The sequence below is a fragment of the Passer montanus genome, unplaced genomic scaffold (genome assembly GCF_014805655.1).
Source record: "Passer montanus isolate IOZ18808 unplaced genomic scaffold, ASM1480565v1 scaffold28, whole genome shotgun sequence".
NCBI classification, from domain to species: Eukaryota; Metazoa; Chordata; class Aves; order Passeriformes; family Passeridae; genus Passer; species Passer montanus.
Window position 1 is genome coordinate 5,323,985 of NW_024367483.1, and position 17,944 is coordinate 5,341,928.

General features: G+C 36.0%; 1 long non-coding RNA gene across 1 annotated transcript in view; it reads left to right on the forward strand.

Annotated features, from left to right (window-relative positions):
• The window catches only part of LOC120504100, a 34,684-nt gene that overhangs the window by 14,138 nt on the left and 2,602 nt on the right, over positions 1–17,944 (forward strand). The window contains exon 2 of the long non-coding RNA XR_005627943.1: positions 14,978–15,067. This is a non-coding gene — a long non-coding RNA (uncharacterized LOC120504100). The remainder of the gene's footprint in view (positions 1–14,977; positions 15,068–17,944) is intronic.

Sequence of the window (17,944 nt, forward strand, 5' to 3'; positions counted from 1 at the left end):
AACCCAAATGGAACAAAAACTGCTGTCATTATTGTGGTGTTTGCTAATCATTATGTGCTTTTTTTAATATCAATTGCCACAAAAGACCAGAGAACTTTTGTTCTCATACAGCTACATTCAAACAGAGCTAGAAAAGATTTCTCACTGGATCGGAACATAAATATCTGAGATCTAGTCAATTTGGAGCAATATCAATGCCTAAAAAATTGACACCCCCACCCTCCCATCCTTCTCTTCCCCCTTTAAAAAACACCCTTTTTCACAGAAACCTGTTTTTCATCAACATTCTGGAGAAAAGTTCCCAGATGAATCTGTTGACCAGTATGTTTCACACAACGGCATCTGTCTGTCTGGAAGTAATAGTCTGATACATATTCCATAATGAGGATAATGTCATCCCTGGGAACATACAAAAAGAAATATCAGAAAGCGTTTTGTACTTGAATGCATTTTCTTTCTTGTCCAATTCACATCTTGGCTTCCCTGATTATTTTAATTTTTTTTTTCCTGAAGGGTAAACGCAGGTTATGCTCCAATAATGAACAAATGCAGTAAAATGCAGTTTGTGGGAATGCTGCTCAAACTGACAAGACTATTTTACCTACTAGCTTTATGGGAAGCTTTTCATGGTTCCTTTTTTGAATATATGCTATTTGCTCTCAGCTGGAAACACTGTCAACTTCACATCTCCTGAGGTCTTTAAATCCTGGGAAATGAAGCTGAAACAGAGTATTGTTAGTTGCCATACTATGATGTGGAAGGTTGGTAAATGCGAGGCAAATTATATGATATTGGTATACAAGTCACTTTTCTCATATATAGTAAATTGCAGCACAAGGGTGCATAAAAGCAATTAAATGATTTGTGAACCAGGCTCTAGATATATTCAAAAATTACTAAGGTGAATTACTTCTTGGATTGTAAGATAATTATAGCACCAGTCTTCTACTCATCAACAATGTAGTCCTCATACAGGCACAATTCCAGTGGAGTGCTGTATTTTTGTATGTGGCCCACACTCTAATTAGCACATTCTAATTTCAAGCTTAAAAGAAAACCACAAGAAACATATGGCTTATAGCATTTTGTTATTAACAACTAAGCTGTGTGTCTCACTGTGAGACAAAAAGCCAATCTTTCTTTTCTTTGATTCAGCCTTGCTCCCTGCTTTTTTATTTCTATCAGATAATTAAATAACCCAAACAAGATGAAATTAGTTACTTAATTTCTTTAGGAATTAGAGGTAATTTAGATTTAAGGAACTATTTTTTGGAGTGTTTGAATGTTTTGTTTATAACAGCTTAGTTCAGCCTGTTTGTTCACTCATTTCTTTTTATCGGCGAGATTTAAAACCAATCAACGATGCCCTGAATTCTGGCTATATTTAATGAGAGAAAATGCTTATTTTATTTTGCAGTTAAATGTTCCATACTTTCCAAATCTCTCTCCATTCCACCCTATTTTTAAGCAGCACGTTAATAGCATTAGACTGCTAAGCTGAGGATGTTGCTAATAGCAGAATCACAGAGCATGCTAATTACTTGCAGAGAGGTCACAAAGGTTGGTGAGAGACAGATTCTGATAAGGTGGGGCAATTGCAATATTCATGACCTCCTTTTTTTGTTCCTCTCTAACTTTTTTCCCTCTGAAATGCTCACAAGTCTGTGCCCGTATCGCGGATGAAGGGTAAGACGTCTTCATTTGAACGGATCTTTCTTGGAGGATTTTTGTGGTGCAAAGCAGATGGCAGTGCTCCTACTGTCTCTTCAGAAGTGAATACATTAAGGGTAGTGCCCCACTGGCTCTTTGATGAGACAGGTCTGAAATCATCAAAGTCTGGCCCTCTTCTCTCCATCAAAAAGTACAAGCAGGGCCTATAGAGACCACTGTCTATGGAAGATGATAGCAGTAATTAGCCTTTATGATAGATAAATCTTCATCGTCTGATGATCAAAGACAGCTAAAATTACCAAATTACATGTGGCAGTTTTGTAATATGAATAAAATGAGGCAACTTTATAATCTCTATGATCTTGTTACATGGAGTGCTAACTCTGTTTTAAGTGCATTTTATATTAGATAGGTTAGTTGTTTCAAACAGGGGAGCTGATTTTTTGTTAGAAATATTTATTTATTTAACAATTTATTTGTGATGCAATAAAATAACTTGATGAAAGGTGGGAAAGAGAGAATCAGCATAAAGTGAATTGCGAAATTTTATTTTTGCTTGTTTCCCCTTTTCTCTTTTCGTTCTTTTTTTTTTTTTAATGTGCCATTTCCCCCATCTTTTCCACTCTTGCATCCCCATTACAGGCTTATTAGGAGTAGCATTTTCTAGATTTCAAGCAGAAGATGGGACCCACAGGTGTCCCTCAAGATCAGTCTTATCTGAAAAACAGAAGCAGGTGACCCAGCATGACTGGCTTGAGAGAGAGCTCTAATTTTTGTAAAAGAAGACCAAGTTTTCATTCATGTGCTAATAGTAAAATTTCTTCAGTGAAGTAAAGCACTGAGAGTCTGAGGGTCTGTGTTGCAGTGTAAGAATCTTGTGGGGGTTTTATGTCCCTAACAAGCAAAGTTCCTTATTACTGTTATCTGTATAGATAATATTTTTTTTTTCAAACTAAAATCCACACCTTATAAGTAGAGAGAAATGTTTTGATGTCATCACTGGTGAGATCACAGTTTGGGCTTTAAGCACCTAAATGTCACTTAAATTTCGTAGTAGGCTTTTATTTCCTGTTTGGAATCCAAATTTATGTTTAAGTGTCTTTAGGAACTTTCTAAATAAAGCAACAAAATAATAATTTCAAAAAAGAAGTAGCACTCTTTGAGAGCTATCATCCAGTCCTGATAATGACCTGAAAACTTCAGGGTCAAATACACCACTTTACTTGCTGCTTTCAGATGATAATAGCTATGCATTATTATTATGTAAAAAAATATGAATGTACAGTATGTTCTGAAAGGGAATAACTTGTTGCCAAGGTTACAGAGTAGAACACATCCCCAATATATAGGTAATTTAAAAAAAAGAGAATGTGAAAATAGTTGGAGAAGAGAAGTAGAAGAATGGTGGAGTGCTAGAAGGTATTTAACAATATATTTCAATTTTATTGTCCAACAAGAGAATTTGCTTCAGTCAGTAATAGACTAATTTGAATCTCAAAATTGCTATTATTATTTCATGATCATAGTTTAGTTTGTTTCAGATCACGCTCAGTTTTAGCTACTATAATCCAAGGTTTTATTACTTACCTGTGTAATATTTGTTTGTGACTAAATAATTTGAAGAAAAAGGATATTTTTGCAGCATAAGTCAACATTAAAATAAGATAGCTTTGTATGAGTGTACAACAAATATTTTTGCCGTAAAATTTGAGTACTGGCCTAATCTTTTTATAGTCTTTTTTTGAGCCAAAAGTCCTAAGCATGTTTCTGTCTCTTGGTTGCACCCATTAGTTAGTTTGCTGAACAAAGGACATATCAAAGGGAAGCATCCTGGAAGAAGTGAAGGACAAAATTAGGGTGAGCTTATGATTTGGTGGTACTAGCAGAATCCCTTGCCTTTCTGGCAAAGAATTAAAGGTTTGTATTTTAGCAAGCTCTTGGGGTCCTGCTTTCTGAAGCCTAGCTTTACAATATGGATACACAGTGCAGCAGTTATTGAATCATCTAGGTGTCGTGTTTTCCTCATCATTGAGATAATAATGGACAAAGAAATGCATTAAAAAAAAAAAAAAGGCATGACGGGGCAGAAATACATTTACCCAAATGAGTGTGAAGGCTTTAATTCAACTTAGTACTTCATCCCTGGTAAATGAAGTCCTTCATTTCCAAGGGAAAAAGTTTTTGAAAGTTCTAGATATGCTTGCATGTTGAGACATGTTCCACAGCAATGATAACAGGTATCCACATTTTTATGCAGATGGGACATAAATATTTTTGATGTTGTGTGTAAATTAGGAAATGCATATATCTCAGGATATTTGTTTGTGGAATATTGGTGATCCAGTTAATGGAATTATTAATAAGTTGAAATATTGAAAAGGCACATCATTAAGCTGAGTTAGCTGGCCTGCACATCTAAAAGTTGGAAGTGTTTCTTTAAGTGTTTTAATTAAAGGCTGTGTTAAATAAAGGGTTTGAAAGGAGCAGTTGTATAGAGTATGCTATACATTTTTCATCAATGACACAGTAACACATTTAATATGAGCTTATTGGCCCAGAAGTGAGCTTTCCTAACTGCTCCATTGCTATACTGTTTGTCTGGGCAAAAAAACCTCATATTTGTGAAGCTCTTCATTGTAACCAGTCCCTTAATGCTGAGATTTTATCTATCTTAAGCATAGTCTTTGACTAGGGTTTTAGCCAATATGAAAACACATAGGAAATGTGTGGGGGTTTGGTGTTTTTTAGATTGTCTTGAGGTGTTTTGTTTGGGTTTTTTTTGTTTTGTTTTGGGGTGTTTCTTTGTTGTTTTTTGTTTGTTTGTTTTGGGTTTTTTGGTGGGTTTTTTTTTGTTTTTTGGGGGGGTTTGTTTTTTGTTGTTGAGTTTTGGGGTTTTTTTGTTGTTATTTTGTTGGAGGTTTTTTTGTTGATGTATTTTTTTTTCTAATGTGAATGATGAAAATAACTTCCCATGGAAGCACAGTAGATATCTAAATTTCTTGATAGGTAGGAATTGGAGAAAACTATCTGAAAGAAAAAAAAGTTTTTAATTGAGTCTTAAGTCAGTGTATGGATATTCCAGTCAATATGTTAATGAGTCAAGAACTGCAAATACTTTTAGATAAACAGAGAAAAGTGTTGCATCAATTTTGCCTATAGGAAAAAATAAAATTTACAGCTGCAGCTATGTTTTGTAAGCAAGCACATATATCAGGCAATGCCAGGTGGCAGGCATATTTTTGGAATCCTGCTACTGTGCTTGTTTTCTTGAGTATCAAGTTCCTTGCTCTTTAATAAAGCTAATTAATTTTACTATCTGATACTAAAATAAACAGATAAAGATTGTGCTGAAGAGGTTTCTCTGTAGCAGGAAAGCCAGCACTGCAGAGCTCTGGTGCTGCATGCGGCTCTTGTTCACACACAAGCTCCCTAATCCATGGCACTATTTTGAGATAGGGCAAGAGCAGTTCAGTTGCTCTTAATCCACAAGTTTTGGAGAGGCAGCTCAAAGTGGAATGCATTCTTCTCTGAAGGGCTAAAAAAATGGACCCTTCTACCTCTCAGTCCTGCCCCAGATATGGTACCAAGCCTGAGCTTAAAATGCAGCTTTACATGAGACACGTGTTTTAGTGATGATGTTGGACACATCTGACCCAGAGCACATTCAGGTTTCTGTTTTTCCCTGGCAAAGAGTTCCAGATATTTAATGTTCTAGCATTTCACAAATCAGATCATTGTGCAAACTGTAATACTCAAGAGGGAGACATCCTCTGCAGTTCCTTGACACTCCTCCTTTTAGAGTCTGGGAATGAGGAAAGATTCAGGGTGAGATTCATTCCTTCACAGTGCAGTTCAAACATGTCCATGGAGAGAGGAAATTGTGATCTTGCCTTCAATAAGCCTTTTGCATAATTCAGCTTGCAAACTGGCTGTTAGTAAATCTTAAACAAACAAAACAAATAACATCTTATGGAGAACTGCAGTAAGAAAGCTGAAATAGCACAGTGGAAAATCTAAAGATTATTCCTGTCCTATATGATGTTAACCTTAATTCTCCTCTATAAATAAGCAGTGAAAATTGAATATAGTCTATGAGCAAGAAGAGGCCAGACATTTTGGTCAGTAACTGGCACTTGTTTTTTCCTGTGGAAAAAGAACTCTCTAGCCTGAAAAGGTGTTGATGTTCAGACTGAATTATTTAATAGGAATCTACATGTCTTCTGAACTGCTAAACAGTTTGTGATGTTAACCTGCGATGTGCCCTTCCTCCCTTCTTCAGCTTATGTGATACTAGCAATTTGACTTTCCTTTTTTTTCCCTTTCCTTCCCTTTTCTTCCCACGTGAAATTTTTGTTATTAAAAGTACCTTTTTTTTTTTTTAAAGTTTTAATCATTATTTATTTCTTTCCCTAAAAATTCTTAAAGTACAACAGGATTTAAATAAGTGAAAAAATTCTACCTGGCATCAGTGGGGACAAAAAAACCAAACTACGATTCTGAGCATGCAGGCCTATTGGTCAGAGCTTCAGAAAGCTGTTCTTTGCAGACCTTATTCCTTCTTTTCTTCCTGTTCCTCTGTGATCATACACAAATCCTCTGAGGCCTGTAAAACCAGTGGTTAACTCGCATAGCTAACATCTGTCTTGAGAGAGGAGAAAAATAAAAAGGAAAAAAAAAAGTTAAATAATCCCACCAGACTGTGCTTTTCAGTAGAACAAGGAAAGACACAGCTGGTCAATGAAGTGAAATCTCCATGAGACCCTGGGATCAGCTAATGATAAAAGACACTCTCCAGTGGAATTTGTCCTACATAGATCTGCACTAAAGTGCTCAGCAGGCAACAAAGCCAGCCCTGATCTTCACACATCAGCTCTTATTCCATGTCCTGTGCAATTTGATTGCATGTTTTGTGTGCATGTGGTAAATAAAACCAAAAGGTAACCAGGTTTTCTTTTCAATTGTATTTAAAAGGAATTGCACTAATGAGATAAAAATTTAAAATTACCTCTTTAGGGCAATTTTATATTCAGTGGATACATTTCCAGATATGCATCCTTTCCCTTTTTGTTTAATTATAGATAGAAATTTTCCCAAGGTATTTCCAGCTGTTAGTTTTAACCTTAGATAGCAAACTGGGATTTCTGGCTTCTAGATTTAAACAAAGAAAAAAAAAGTCTTCTTTCTTCTCTTCTTATAACATAGCAACAGGAACAGATTTTCTAAGGGCACACCCTCCATTTCACCAGTACCTTCTGATTGAGTCCATCCTAGTTACTGTCATAATCCCCTCCAGAGGTACCACATGCTGACCTCCTTCAAGATGCCTTTTGAATTCTTAGTTTCCAGCGAGTGAAGAGGGGCAAGAAAATGAAGACCCATCTTCTAATGAAGCTCTTTTGTGTCCTGCATTTACTGCACATTACAAACTGACATCATCATGCAATTATCACCTTACAGCTTTCATCCTGTATAAGATTCTATTGGGTGACACAACCTTTAAGAGATGAAGGTGCTTATTTCTCTGTCATTTTCTATTTTTTTTTTGTATTTTGAAATAATATTAATATTTTTGTCTTTCTGACCCATTATATCTTTCAATATTTACATATTCTTTTGCCTTCAGATGAGCTAAACAACCATGTAAGGTTACTTGTTACAAAGCTGAAATAAGGACAAGGCAGCTTATGATTTTCTTGGTTAGGGTGTTTTTCTTTCATTATATATTAAAAATTTAAGAACTTTTCACCTGGAAGTACCAGTTTTCTTGCCTATCTTGATCCACTCAAGTTAGTTGTGGAATTGAGGAGCATATTTTCTGCTGAGTTGCTACATCTCAGAACATAACTGGCACCAAATCTTAGATTATTTCATATAGCTGGTGAATGTGTCAGGATTGGTAAATTTTCCTTGTTGCCTATATAAAAGTGTTCCTATGAGTTCCTGTAGGTACTGAATTAATTTTTTGTTTTAGATACTTAATGAAAAGAGGAAACTATTCTCAGTATGAAGTTGGAATACTTTTCTTTGCATCTGGGGTATACAAGATAATCGTGATTACTAACTAAAGAAATTAAATAAATCTGATGTTATTTCATGTTCTTATTCCACAGAGAATTTATGCACATACTTCAGTTCCATGTGGAACAGGGCTCTGAAATTCTTTGAGACTTTTTTGGCCCATTTCCTGTTATCATTCATTTGGTAGTAGGATGAAGCTGTGCTTGTTTTTATACTAAACAATCTCCACCAAAGTCAGCTTTGATTTTTTAATAAATAAAAAAAATTATCTTGTTCACATAATACAGATGTGTGAAGATATTTTATAGAGATGCAATTAGGAGTGAGTTTTGATGAAATCATAATATAGCCTCAAATGCATGGAGGGGAAACCAAATCAGTGCTTTCTTGCCTCTCCTTAATCAATAGCAGACTGGCTCAGGTGTAAGCAAAGAACGCTCTACCAAACCCACCCAGACTAGGATAATGAATGGAAAACCATTCATCTGAGAATCAGAAAAAATACCATGTGATTCAAAATATAGTTAAACAGCCTTTGCATCTGTTTCACAATTCAGTTCATATTGCTTAAGTTTGAATTAGTAATCTGACATGGAAACATTACTGTTATGAATGGTTTGTTCTTTTTGTAAAATGGTTTTTTTTGGTGGTTTTTTTTTTAATTATTATTTTTTAAAATCATGGTTTCCTGTAAAGGAAATATAGTACACAAAGCAAAAGGTATATATATGCTCTGTGTCATTTACATAATATAAAGATCTTTATGTAAAGATGTGGGGAAAAACCAAAATTGTGAACCATTGGGAGAGAAAGAAATGCTGGTAGAGGGCAGGCAAGTTACTGCAGAAATGTACTGCACTGAGCCCCTGAAATATTTATATTATTCCTAAATCCTCAGTGTAAGGTGAAAGCATTTACATGCCTTAAGGAAAACAATGATTGCTCTGGCTCTGAAAGAAACCTCTCTGCTTTGCTGCATCATTTTGATCACTGCCTTTTTCCTTCCTTCTTTTAATTTTTTTTTTTTTTGTCTTTAGTATAATTTCCCCCTGGCAATATGTGAAATTACTGTGTTGCAGCATACATGAAATGTACATGTCACACACATAACAGGGCTGATGTCTCTACAAGTGCAGCCATACTGACAAACAAAACACCACTAACCTGTCAGCCAGCTCCCTGGCTCTGTGTCCAAGTGCCCCCACCAGCCTTTCCTGAAAAAAAACCCAATTGTGCTCCCGGGAATAGATTCTGATGAGGACTGAACTGCTATCCTAGACAGGGTGAGTAGAACTGCTCCAGTATTTTTCCCCTTCCTCCCTCACAGTCCTCCAGTGCTGACCCAGAGGTCCTGGCCCTCAGTTCTGTCCACATAACTTCATGTTTTAAAAGCACTCTCTTAATGACTCCAGCCGGGCTTATCCTGATTCCTACATGAATGGAAACCAAATGTTTGCTGTTATTGCCACATCACCCATGTGGAAGCAAGGCCAAATGCTGTATGGTGTAGATGTGGCCAATATGCCCTAAAAGATACAATGTTTGTTCTTTTTTGAATATCAGGTAGACTTGCTATGGATTGCTCATCCTTGGATTACTGATCTATCCCTGAAGCCCTTTCATTTAGAAGGATAAAGAATCCAATATTTTCTAAAAGTAGGCAATCGATCCTCTAGTAAGATGCTCTTTGTTTTACTAGCTTCATAATCCATTGCTGAGAGCTTGTTGAAAACTTTCTTTTGAATGAAAAAATTGTTTTTTGTATCCTGAAAATGTGTATTTCTGAAAATTTATATAATTAAAACTAATGGAATTGCCAGGTGTAAATTTTTTGGGGGGTTGCCAAGTGAAAATCTAAGGATTGTCTCAGGTGGTGCAGTTTGTGAAGCACTGCTTTTGGTTGATACTACAACATGATGCCTTATGAATTATGATAGGTGAAATTATGGGAGAGAAGTCTGGACACCAACACAAAGTTTCTATGCTCCATCAGCATTGGAGTTGGAACTTGCTCCTTCACAATACTTAAAACAGTGGTGTTCCCAAGCAGAAAATAGAGAAATGGAAAATAGCTGTAAAAATAGCCATGAGGGGTGAGTACAGCTATAGTTCAAAATCTGGTGTTGGAGCATCAGTCACAAAAGTGAAAAAGAAAAAAAAAAATCCAAACCAAACAAAACCTAAAGCCTTTGTGCTGCAGTCCTTTAGCAATCCTTGAAGCCTAGGTAAAGTAGAGCGAAGCACTTGTTTCTTCTTCCTACTGCCTCTGGGAGATCTATTGTAATAAAATCTAAGTATACGATGTCCATTCTGAGATCAGTTTGGCTGATGAACATATGGGAGGCAAAAGGGAATGCAGTGCCTATTAAAATGCTTATGAAAAATAGATAAAGCCTTTCAAACTTTAATAACATGCTATTTGATTCTGTCAGCAGATAACATTATGTACAAAGTATTGCATAGCCATGTTTTAGGGCTTGAAAGTCATCAGTCTAAGAAGGATTCCAGGAGACACAGTGCAGGATAGCACATATTGACAACCTGCCAGTTTTGAGGGCATGAGGAGGACACAAGCACCGTAGTTTTACTTGATTTTTGTGGAAAGGAGATGGATAGTGTCATGAGGAGGGAACAAACAGGGCAGACATCAACTGGACTGAAAGAGAAAATTTCTGTACAGATATTCTGTGCAGGCAAGATCTAGTAAGGGAAACATTACTAAATATATTTATGTACTTCCCGAGATTCTCTACAGAATATCTTTATGCCACAAGTTTCTAAATATTCATTAAAAGAGCTGATAGCCAAACAAGCAAACCAAAAATCTTGCAAAAAGCATTAATGACGGCAGGATTCCTGGACCTATGTTTTTTCTACTCTGGCTGTAGACAGAATGTACCACAGACAGAATGATATGATCCATGACATTCATCAGGATCTGATATGCTTGGGGAAAAAGGGTCATAGGTTCTCTTTACATCCCTTTGCCTGTTTTCCTTGGGTTTGTCCTTAATGCATGCCAAAGGAATAAATCCCTTTTGCATTCTGCCATTCCAGCAATGCTCATGGAAGAACCCCTGGCTCCATGGTGAGGTATTTCTGTGCGATGTTGCTGTAAATCTGGTGTGGTGTGTGTGCAGTCAGCACAATGGTGTTGCTCTTGTCCCCTGCCCACCCTTCACTGATCCCAGAGCACTGGCAGAATAGTGGGAAAGCTGATCTCTCACTCTGCTACACACACGTCCCAACAACACAGCAAGCAGGCATTATAACTTCTCTTATTTATTCTTATTCAGTGTTTTGACCTCAATCCCGGTTGCCGTGCTTAATATGATTTATTTATTCATAAGATGCTAAACTAACAATATTGAGTTTAGTGTGGACTGCCCATGAGACACTGAAAAGAAATGCTGACATGTTATTGCTAAGGGCAATGGGCAGATTACTCTGCCTCGCATTCACATGGTGCATTTATTCACCTATAAGCATTTTTATAGTGACTGTAATTGTAACACCTGGGCAATATATGTGCACCATAAAAATGCTGAAAACTGTCCATTAGGACAATTAATTCTCTGTCCAGCTTCTGGTTTAATTGAGGCATTGTGCCTTTGGCTGTGCTATTGTTTTTAATTTAAGGCATGCAGTAGGGCAAAGCTAACTCTCCCAGCTGTGAAAATACGTGGGTAGGTACTTGGATGCTGGAGGCTGAGGCAAAGCAGGAGAGGGACAGAGAGTGTGCTACAGCAGCAGTGCCAGCACAGTTTTAAAGATCGTATTGTTTTCTTTGTTGTAATGACACTGGGCAAATCCTTTTTCATGACTGGTAATTAGGATAGAAAATTGAGCTTAAAGGGGCCTGAAACTAATCAAGGTTGAATTTGACTAATAGTTCTGGTCAGAACAAATGCAAGGAGAAATTTAAAAAATGTCAAAACATATCATTTTGACCTTTCTGAAATGAAATGTTTCATTTTGGAAATGCCAAACCATTTCATTTTGACATTTGTAAAATGAAACTTTGACTTTTTGATTCAAAATGTCACTTTTTTTTTCCTTTAAAACTGACCTACATTGCTCACATGGTAGAAACCTAACGTAAAATTAAGGTAAAATAAATCCAGACCACTTTGAGCTGCATAAAAATTTAATTTTTTCAAGAAGAGGTGAAGGAATTCCACTTTTCTTGCAGTTTTGTTTACTTGTTTTGTCTGTCCCTGTTGATATGATGGTGGTTATTATTATTATTATGGTGTTTTCCTATTCAAATTTCCCTTTTTCCCTCTGTTTTACACTAACTTGGAAAATCTGTACTTGTTTTATCATACTTTGGTTTGAGATTTTTCTTGGGAAGTATTTCTCTCTGCAGTTAGAGGGTTTTTGTTTTGTTTGTTTTTCATTTAATTTATTGGAGATTTTTGATTACATATTCAAAAACTAGCACAAGACTGATGCTCTAACTCTTGGACAGTGCTGTCACAAAATCTTAGGTGCATGGTCTAGTCTAGTTACACACAACCCCCACATGCAGGTTGCAGCACAAGAAACCACTGAAAAGTGTCTTTGAGCTGCTGAATCTTGAATTCTCCAATGTGCTTGTTAAGTTTGAAACAGATTCTTGGGAATTTCCCAATCAATTAAAAGACCAACACAGCCGCACATTGAAGCAGAATGTTTAATGCTTCTGTCGGTAACAGGCGTTTGCCAACAGCCATCTTCAGTGCAGCCCAAGAAATGGCTCTTTTCAAGAACCAGATTTCTTTTTATGATTTTAAACTAGACACAAATATAGAAATGCTTGATGGACTGCCAGGCAGTGAATGAACCTAGATCAAAACTGGCTCCTAAACTAGAATTGCACAGGCACATAGTTTAGCTTAGTAAATTCACTGAGAATTAAGAGCAGTACTGAGTTTGATACCCAGTCTTCTGCTTTTTCCAGAACTCACTTTGATGAGAATATTTTTCTGATAGTCCAGTTAGATGTGGTGCTGTAGGGTGCAAAGTTTAGAGTCAGTAAAACACCTCCCTTGGAAAAAAGAGTTTACTGCATAAGAAGCAAGGACAGGCAGGAAAATGAGTGTACAGGTATGACCAAAGTTGTCTAAATAATTTATTAATGGTGTATTTTAAAATCAGAATGTCCAAATTATTGCACAGTAATGATCAAGACTTGGAAAAGCTTTTAGAGAATAGAAGCAAGTGGGTGATTTTTCTGTTTATGTGATATTAGAGTGTACAAGCATGATGTAAGTATAGAAGCAGCACTGAAGGCCACTTATCAAAGTTGAAATAAAAAAAAAAGTAAGGGATTCTTGTAGTTATTCTTGCAGTTGATGAGCCACCTTACATTATAAATGTGATATATTTCTTTCAATGGTTTACATCACCATCCAGATTACAACCTTTATTAAGATGCTATCCTTGTGAGTTGGAATTTAACATTGGCACTTTTCTTCAGTTGACAGTGGAGTATTTGATTGTTACTGTTCTTTCAAATCCCCTGATTATGAATGAAAACTGAATAAAATAACTGAAGCTTAACCAATGGACTAATAATCCCAAAAGCAAATCAAACCAAGCCTGCTAGACCAGACAAAGTATTTTGTGAGATGACCTATGGAAGAGCACTGGATCTTTTTGAATGTCATGGGCTTTTTGATGTTCTAAGTGTCCAGAACAAGGCAAGAATCCCTGTGCAAAGCACTTGTCTCCTAAACAGAGTGACAAATGGAGTTTGTCAGTGCTGTACTGTGGTTTTCTGGATGGTGAATTCCAGGAATACTTGCACCAACTCTTCTTCCACTGGAGAAAGCCATGAGAAAAAAGTAAGAAAACAGTTTCTGCATTGCTTTGAAAATTGTAAGGAAAACCCCAAGAATGTATTTGTTCTAATCTACAGTAACATAATTCCTGTATTCTGCTAAGAACATCTCACGGGCTTTTAGTTTAATATGTGGCAGGAATGTTGTTGAAGCTAAGTTTCTTCACAAGAGCTTTTGATTTATGGAAGATCAAAAGTACCTCAAGGAGTTTTCAGCTAAATGAATTTGACTTGGACATAGCTAATTTTAAAGCAGCAATACAAAGCCTGATGCAACTGAACGAGAAAAAACGCTTTGTTCCTTGGAGAGCGGAATTAATAAAGTCTAATTTTCTCTCCATTGTGTCTCCTAGTGGGAGTCTTTAGGTCTAATCTTTCCACATACTTTAGGTATTTACAGTGTTGCTATCCTATAGATGTACTGAAGTGTCTCATAATGGTTGAGCTGATGCTGCATCCTTTTTCAAAGTAATGAAACTAATTCAGTATTTGCCCATTTCCCAAGAACATTGTAAATACTTAATGGCTTTAATAGTCCTAATTTTCTTTCAAATGCAGCCACAATTTTTAAACAGTTATTCAAAATTTAATAGAGAAATAATAGGATGCAGGATAACAATATTGGATGCTACTAATTTTTCACATATATTGACTTCTTTTTTTTTTTTGGAACATACAGACAGGCCAGATAGATAGGCCAAGACCATTGGTTAAACAAGACCAAGTGCCAAGTCCTACTTCTGGCCACAGCAGTCCCATGCAGTGCTGTAGCCTGGGAAAAGAGTGGACTAATTGAACTAGAGAGCATTGAGTTTTGTGTGTTATGAAATTCTTTTGAGTTTATGGCTATAAATATTTTAATATTTTTAAGGTTTATTGTAACTTCCCAGTTAAATTCACAGGGTTTTTTTTTGTTTATTAATTTTCTATGTCAACCTTGCTCAGCCCTATCTAGCTAAAAGTACAAACAGCAAGAATTTTCTTACAAACTATCACAGAAAACAAAAAATTCATTAGGAAATTTAACATAGAAGATATTAAGGACAGAGACAGAGAATAAGAGGATCACCAGTCAATTAATGCTAAAAGTGACAAATAACCAGTGGCTGATGAATGGCATGATAATGATACAACTAGGTAAACTGTCTGAGCTTTCTAAGATAAATGCTATGTATTTATCTTTGAAAATACAGTAATACTGTACTTTCTGAAAAAAGTACTGAAAAATACAGCCTTTTAATATTTACAATAGTTTCAGTTGTTGCAGTGTTCAATTACTTGCTTTTATGTTCTTATTTTTCAAGTATTGAAACAGTATTTCAAACCCACATACCTTCTCGTATGTTTTGCAATTAAAAGTGAGCAGCAGTCCCTCTTTACAATTATTGGCATATGTTTCTTCTCAACATCCCCTGAGACTACACTTGGGAAAGTAGTTAACACATTTATCTGTTTTGCTTATAGGTTAGCCTGAAATAGATGAGAAGCTCACCCTCTTCTCTGAGTTGCTGAAGCTCTTCCTTATGGCTGACTAATGTGTGTGCATATATGGAGGTATTAATTATTTTTTTAATTGGTTGTGGGGTTGGGTTTTTTTTACTTTTTATGTATTTGTACATTTGTTTGTGTGTTGGTGTGTCTTTCTAGCCCAGAACATGTATAGTCTGGTCATGTGTAGGTTTCAGCTTGTTTCAGCACTGATCCTGTGAAGCATACCAGAAACTGAATGATACCCAAGGCTGCCTGAGAGTAAATGAAAAATGAAAGAAAAATCTAATGTCTTTCACATAAATATTTTAACATCAGGTATTTTTTCTGAGAGCACCAAGGTCCAAAGGTGATTTTCCCCCTGAGGAGCATCACCCAAGCCTATCTCAGAATGGGACAACCAAATATTAGTAAAGAGAGAAATCTCTAGTCTATGCTGAGAACTACTGGGTAAAACCACACCACCCACGTTAACACTTTAGATGCTCTGGGATAACTTCTTGCCTTTCACTTCTGAATGATGATTTTCTCCAGTCCTCTGTACACAAGTCCCAAGGAAACCTGTTTGAGATAAAATGGGTTTCTAAATATAATATTAAACATGCCCAAACAGCTGACCTGCATTTATGAGATGGGCTTTAGAGTAAAAAATTTCCAGCCATCACTGATAATTTGCTGCTGCTAATTTCCCAGTTCTTTTAAGACCCAGATTGCAGGCTGATTTAGGTAGCTGCTGTAATAGTTCTGTATGACTACTGAGGAGCCACTAATATAATGTTTTCGCACGTATGGATTGTTTTTTATTTGGTAGCTACTGAGGAACAGGGAAAAAGAAATTATATGTGCATTACTCAGATTTGCAGGATATTCTAATTCAGTTTTATTTCCACCACTTTTTTGAATTTTATACCCTGCCAACCTGAGTTTCTAAAATGTAAATGTCTGTGTGTGGATCAGTAGCGTAATAGTCCAAGCTCAATCCTGAGATATTACAATTAATTTTTTTGCAATTGAATGAGTTACATTGGAGTTGCACATTTTCTAACTCTGTACTGTGTAAGCAGATCCATCTTGTTCTCTGTTATATGAAATAGCTTTCCCTCTGTTTCATTTAGGAGCAAATTTTCTCAAGTATTCTTGCTATGAATCCATGCTGCCAGCACAATTCCCACAAACTAACACTTGTTGCCTTTTAACCTACAATATCTTTTACATGCCCTAAAGTTCAATCGCTACAGTAGAGATACACAAGAACTGATGATGTGCAGATCTGAGTTTTTTTGAAATTTATTTTCATAACACCGGTCAAAATTAACTTTCAATTTTCTTTCCCACTGAGACAGTCAATTTATCTTTTCAGGCTGTTTTATGATTAGTTAATTTTTAGGTTAGTTGAATGTATAGATTCTCCTGCTGGCAGATGATGCTGTGAATACTCAGATGTTCTGCAAATCAGGGACTCAGGAATAAATAGAAATTGGTTTAGTAAGTTACTTTTGTCACATCACAGTTTCACTAGCAAGCTTCTCACTACTGGCTGAAATAAATATATATTTAGATGTATTCTCTTTAACAGAGGGATGGCAAGGCAGTTCAGGATTATTCCTTCTTTGGCCTCCTGCTGGGATATTAAAAAAATGGGGTCTAAAATAAAATGGGAAGAGGGAGAAAAGCAGAACCTGACAACAGTGTTTCCAACAGGAGCAGGACTAACTTCCCTCCAGTTTCCTCTCTTTTCCTCTTCTCTGTACTGCCCAGATCCTCATCTTGCTGTAGGTAGGTGGCAAGCAGAGACTGACCCCAAGGACACTGGAGTATCTCTTGAAAGTAGAGACAGGGAGTAAGAATATGCTGTGAGGAGAGAAAATGAAGTTTTAATTTTAGGAGACAGGCTGTATTTCTGACAGATGGACCATCCTTCTCAACCATATAGCCTCCAGTCCCATCCTGCCAGTGAGGAACATGTCAGCCTAAAAGATTAAAGTTCAGCAAAATTATAGGCCACCAAAATCAGAGCTTTATAATGGGAACTGTCATCTGACTTGAATAATGGTCCCATTCATAATACTTATACTGGATCTTAATCTCACTTAAAGGGAAATTACTCCAGGGACTTAAAATAGGAATATTTGTAATTTAAATGTCTTCTGAGACTCTTTACACCTTTGACATAGGGTACAAAGATGAGCTATGTGTGCTCTCTATGAACATATCTGCATGTGTCTACAACTATCTTTATATCAATATGTATTTACTTTTTTTAAAAATAATATATAATCATACAGATAATTATGAAACCAAAGGGCATAATGATGATTTTATTCTTTAATTATTCTTAACATATTTTTTTAAAACATCTGACAAAACATTATTTTCTATTCCCTTTCCAGTGGCAAATATAAGAGTAAAATAGAGTAATGAGTACAGAGGAAAGAGAAAAAAGAAGAGCAAAATTAAAAATGCAGGTAATAAAAAGAAAACTAATGTCATGATCTGCTGTAGAGAAAAAAAAAAAAAGAAAAAAAATTGGATAAAACTAAATATTTCTCTGCAGAAAAATATTCTATTGAAAAGACTATAAGGCATCCATACAGCCATCTTTGGTTTATGACCAGAACTACCAAATACTTTCAGTGCTCAGGACTGAGCATTAGAAACACTGAATTGAATTTTCTCAGGGCTAAAAATTTTTAATATTTTTAGCATACATTTATACCATTACTCATAAACTTGCTATTAGAGACACACTCGCAGTGAACTCTCAGTGGGAGACAGAATTTCATGCTACTTATGCAGTGCTGGCCATAGCTTCTCCTCTTCAGTAAAAGCTCATCAGTTTCTGCAAATTATCATTGCTCTTGCAGGTAGAACTTTATTATAGATGATGCACATATGCCAGACTCATCTAGTATTATAACACTTTCTGTCACCTTCATCCAAACA